The 6,000-nt window shown below is 35.4% G+C and overlaps 1 protein-coding gene across 2 annotated transcripts in view; it reads right to left on the reverse strand.

Moving 5' to 3' along the window:
• Positions 1 to 6,000, reverse strand: part of CDH18 (cadherin 18) — a 403,581-nt gene that overhangs the window by 13,093 nt on the left and 384,488 nt on the right. The gene's annotated exons all lie outside the window — the stretch shown is intronic.

Genomic DNA, 6,000 nt, shown 5'->3' on the forward strand with positions numbered 1-6,000 from the left:
TTCATATTGTTTTCATTTATTTTCTGGTTTTACAGCAGCAATAAGATCATAATTTAACTATGATCAGAGCCCATGCATGAAACAATGCTCTTTTGCTTTTCCGTAAAACTCCTTTCACATAATAGGTACTTGATAAATAATGATTTGAACTACACTCAGCAGGAACTTGTCTTCTGTTACAGTTTCCTTATTATGTTGACATGTATTAAGACATTAAAAAGAAAATGAATTTATATATCCTTTAACACTTCAGCAGTATTATCTCCTCATGCTCTCTACTAAACGTTCATTCCTTCTCTCCTGCTTCCTGGCTTCCCCTTCTTTTAGCCTCTAATTGCCCAAATATCAATTTTCAAACTCCAGTTCTTCCTGTTCATTTAAGTTTGTAAACATCCGCCTGGCCTCACTTGCATTTCTGCCAAGCCACAAATGTATGATCCAATATGTCATTATGTTCCTAGTTTGCACCCTGGAATGTCATCCCTTTGACCATCTGCCACACTCCTTCTTGATAATCTCTAAATCCCAGATAAACACAACCAACCAATGTCTAGGGTTTCTGCTTTCAGATTCATAAAAATAAAATATGTTGGCAAAATAGTTATAACCATCTCAATTTGTTCCACCAAGTATGTGGAGAAACTTAGACTATGCTCTCAAAGGAGATTAGTAATCAATCTATTAATATCCATTGTTTATCAGACGCCAGGCAGTAGCTATTCTGAGTTTCTTTTGCCATTTTCTTTTGAGCCCTCATCTTCCACTCACAGCAGGAAAACATCTTCCCCAAAAAGAAGCTACCATCTATTATCAACATTTTAAAACCACATTTGAAACTGCTCAATTCCTCTTTGCTATTCATTATGTCTGTATATGCAAGACTATGTATTAGAGACTTAAAAAAGAATATAAATATATCTGAAGCAAAAATATGAATCTTGAAGAATATCAGCAAATCTGTTCATGAATAACACATGAATTTGCATAAGTGTTAATAACAGTGGAGAAAGTGATGAAAAAAAAGAAGCTTTTAAAATAGAAATCCAACCCAAAATTCAAAATAATTCATGAACATATCACAATAATATAATACTTGTAGAGGTAGATATAAGAGTAGTTTATAAAAAAAGAAAAAATATATATATGAACTATAAGAGAAACCCTCTACCCATTATTGATCACATACCTTTAACAACTATTATTATTCTTAGTAGGGAATGGATGAATCAAAGTAGATGATACTATGTTTGGAGTCACTAAACTTATAAACACTGAAGGAAATTGTAAGGATAAATCCTTAGCTTTAAAAAGTGAATACATAATCCTATTTATGAAGTTGTTTAATGTTTCTTCTGCCTCAGGGCAGGGTGGGGAGTACATGACTCCTATAGGAGTCATTATGTCCTTCCAACCATTATGGCAGAGAATAACCTACATTTTCACAAACAGAAACCAAAAACAAAGAGGCATGGAATGGTATAACTGGTCATATTTTTATTTGTTCTACTTTTATGTTTTTGCCTAAAGAATATGACTTAGCTGTCCTTTTGTTGTCACCATGAGTAGGAGTATAAAAAGGCGAGAGGAGGTGGAGTCTCACAAATACATTAGGAAAAAATACATAGAAGTAAAAAAAAAAAAAATCAACGGAGATTAAAAATACCTAAGAAGAAAACAAAAGAATATTTTCCTATCTAGAGCAAAAGGGCCACCAAAACAAGTCACTATACTTGCAAGTCACGCTTCCCCATTTTAGGGTCAAGATGGTATGTGAACTCCTTACCCTCTCACAAGTCACGTTTTGAGTTTCTACCTTCTCGTAAAGGACAGTGTGATTCTATCAGGTGTGACAGCACTCATGTTAGTAAGGAGGACTGAGATTTGACTAGGAAGGAAAGGAGATGCCTAGGAGAACCGAAACTGAGTCTCAGCCTCACCAGACTGCAGGTAAGTCTGAGCAAGGCAAAATCGCGACCACATCCATTATAGGATGTTTGAGGCATCATTTGTAATATATTCTCAGTTCAGACTATGTGTGTGTTATTTTATTTAGGAATGGGAGAAACTGCTAAATGGTCTCTTGAAGCCCTGTGGATAAAAACAGAATTTTAAATGGTTATGCTCTGTAGAGAAATTAAGCACATTACAACACCAGCTGTGAGTTCTCATTTGAAGGACAAAAATAAACTATGGGAATATTGACTACTACAAATCTGATAATGCCAAAGAAGTACAAAATATACATAAAATCTCTGGTGGTTCCCAGTATGTATCAAACTAAATAACTGCATTTCACTACCAATGGACTGTGAAATCTGAAAGAAAAGGCCCCCAAAAGACACCTTTTTTTTTTTTTTTAACAGACAGGACTTTTCTTTTTTAAGATTTTTATTCATCCATTTGAGAGAAAGAGAGAAGAGAGAGAGCGAGAGCACAAGCAGGCAGAGGGGCAGAAGGAGAAGCAGACTGAGATCATAACCTGAGCTGAAGGCAGACGCTTAACCGACTGAGCCACCCAGGTGCCCCCAAAAGACACTTTTTTAACAACCTTTTAACACAGTCCCACAGAATGGGAGTATCTACAAAGTGGAAAACGTATATCTAAAGAAGAAAACAAACAAATATGGGTAGTAGATGTTCTTGAAAGCAAATTATCAACAAAATTATGATAAGGATTTTCAAATTTGAAAGGCATATTAAATGTGATTTAGAGCCCTGCAAACAGAGATATGAGTATACATATAGTTATAAATGATCTCTCCCCTAGTAAAATCTGGAAGATTTCCAAATGTATTGACAATTAGAATTAAGTAGGCTGGCAAATCTCCTTGCATCAGATAAAACCTAGTCCCTCAAGAGGCAGCATAAAGACCATGAAGCAGAACATATTTACCTGGTAGACCAATGATAATTTTATATTGGGGGATTAGATTACACTTTTATATTACAAAATGAATGAACAAAGTTATTGTGTACACAGAACCCTGGTATAAGCTTATACTCACAGACTTTGTGACATTATGGCTATAATTCATTTGCTATAGATATTTGGTTAAGAAGTTGGAATTAAACAATGAAGTTTCGAGGTTAAAATGAAGTTTACCTATCACAATTTAAAGATTAGGTGGTCAGAGACCTCTGGGGGGGGGCTCAGTCCATTAAGTGTCTGACTCTTGATTTTGTTCAGGTTATGATCTCAGGGTCATGAGATCAAGAGCTGTGTGGGGCTCTGGGCTTGGTGGGGAGTCTACTTGAGATTCCTTCTCTCGCTCTGCCTCTATCCCTCCTCCCAGCCCCCTCACTCTCTCTCTAAAATAAATAAATAAATCTTTGAAGAAGAATAAACAAATAAAGATTAGGTGGCCATAGGAAAAATTTTCATTTTCATGCTTTTTTTGTTGTTTTAGAGTAATGTAATTTTAAAATGTTGTGACTTAAAAATTATCTCCTGAACTGTTTATTTTAAATAAAACTGTATTATTATTGATATGTTAGTTAATGATAAATAAGGTCATTATTAAACAAACAATATATATTGTAGAAATCCTTCACTTGGTTATTTTCCAAATCAAAGTCTTTAGTATTCAATAGGTAAGGGTCCTAATTTTCCAGATAAATATTGAAGATTTTGGTTAAGTACAAAATTTTCTATCCACCACCGTTTGGTACTAGAACAACTAAAGGATTAATGGCAGAATATCTTTTTTTTTTTTTTTTTTTAAGCATGGAATACAGCACAGTGCTTAATACTAATTATGTTCTCAATAGTGAATACAATGCCTGTGTTTCTGCTTTGCCAATCTCCCTGGCTAGATTTTTCTAACTGATGTTACATTTTGTCATCTCTGCGCTGTCACAATTCCCCATCTAATTGAAAAGTATTCTCAGATTCACTCTACCTGGCGGAACATATTCTATCCTTTAAAGTCAAATCATGTTCTACTTCTTTTGAACAGTACAACTTTAGTGATCTCTTTAAAGTTACTCCAGTTTCACTGCCTTCAGTCTCAAGTTACATTTCATAACATCCTGGTTTCCCCAACTAGATGGCAAGTCCTCTGAAAGCAGGAACTTTGTGTTTTAACTCCTAACATTCTGGACAGCTTAGATCACTCACTGCCTTATACACCACAGACAATGCATGCCATTTTACAGATTAAGTGGTAGGAGAAAACCAATGTTAATCTAAGACCTGATTACAATAATTTCTTTTAGAGGAAAAAAAAAAACACATTCTTTCTAAGGAGAGTAAGAGTGTTGATGAATAGTAACAGTGTGAGTCTCCTGTAGAATGCTGGAAGTCAGTATAAATGTCAAGCAATGAAATGAAGCTCTCTGCGTGTGTGTGTGCATGCGTGTGTGTGTGTGTGTGTGTGTGTGTATTTCAGGTGCTTTTCTTCATCTTTAAATTAAATACAATAAATAAGTATATTCTTATTGAAAATATCCAAAGTCCATTTCACGGACATTTCTTAAGAAGCATGTTTTTTATATTATCATTATTGCTCATCCATGTAATTAAACTCTACACTTACATCATTATTTCTGTTTGATGTGTAATTACACATTGTTCATTTTATAGTTTGTCTCTACCTTTTCAGGTATTTATTCTTATCTTATTTTCATGTGGCTGCTATATCTCCAAATATTTTACCCATGGAATTTTATTATAATTGATAGATTTTAGATTTTCTGAGGCATTCAGTATTTTAAAATACTCTTCCCTAATTGTCATATGAGTGATATCCTAATAGGAAGAGGATTATTTTATTGTAGGTTTGTTTTTTGTTTTTTGTTTTTTGTTTTTCAAATGTCACATAAAGAAGACCCATCGACTATTTTTTTTTTTTAAGATTTTATTTATTTATTTATTTGAGAGAGAGAATGAGAGAGAGAGAGAGAGCATGAGACGGGGGAGGGTCAGAGGGAGAAGCAGACTCCCCGCTGAGCAGGGAGCCCGATGCGGGACTTGATCCCGGGACTCCAGGATCATGACCTGAGCCGAAGGCAGTCGCTTAACCAGCTGAGCCACCCAGGCGCCCCAAGACCCATCGACTATTAGCTTGTAATTTTGCAAATGAGTACTTCAGGACCATTTATTTCCTTTACAATTTAAATTCATTGTCTGGAAATTGGTAAAAGTATTTTCTTATCCGTCAAGTTAGGGAATTTCTCTGGGATTATATATATACATATTCTATCAATCTTAAATATTTCTTTATGCAGAGTAATTTATTTGGGTATTTCTTACTAGTTTCTATCTATATATTTATTTTTTAGTTACTTTCAATGTGTCCTTTATAACTTGTAGCCCTTCATATGTGATTTCAAATTCTTTGTGTTTTGATCTCTCTTCAGAAGAATGAAATAGTAAAAATTATCTCCATATCTCCATTTTACAAAAGAAGAAACCGAGATTAACAAATCAGGAAACGAAAGATGTTGGCAGGGATGCAGAGAAAGGGGAACCCTCCTACACTGTTGGTGGGAATGCAAGCTGGTGCAGCCACTCTGGAAAACAGTATGGAGGTTCCTCAAAAAGTTGAAAACAGAGCTACCCTACGACCCAGCAATTGCACTACTGGGTATTTACCACAAAGATACAAATGTAGGGATCTGAAGGGGTATGTGCACCCCGATGTTTATAGCAGCAATGTCCACAATAGCCAAACCATGGAAAGAGCCAAGATGTCCATCGACAGATGAATGGATAAAGTTGTGGTACAATGGAATATTATGCAGCCATCAAAAGGAATGAAATCTTGCCATTTGCAACGATGTGGATGGAACTGGAGGATATTATGCTGAGCGAAATAAGTCAATCAGAGAAAGACATGTATCATATGATCTCACTGATATGAGGAATTCTTAATCTCAGGAAACAAACTGAGGGTTGCTGGAGTGGTAGGGGTTGGGAGGGATGGGGTGGTTGGGTGAAGACACTGGGGAGGGTATGTGCTATGGTGAGTGCTGTGAATTGTGTAAGACTGATGAATCACA

Source organism: Leptonychotes weddellii, chromosome 7, assembly GCF_054177405.1.
Source record: "Leptonychotes weddellii isolate Sample4059 chromosome 7, ASM5417740v2, whole genome shotgun sequence".
NCBI classification, from domain to species: domain Eukaryota; kingdom Metazoa; phylum Chordata; class Mammalia; order Carnivora; family Phocidae; genus Leptonychotes; species Leptonychotes weddellii.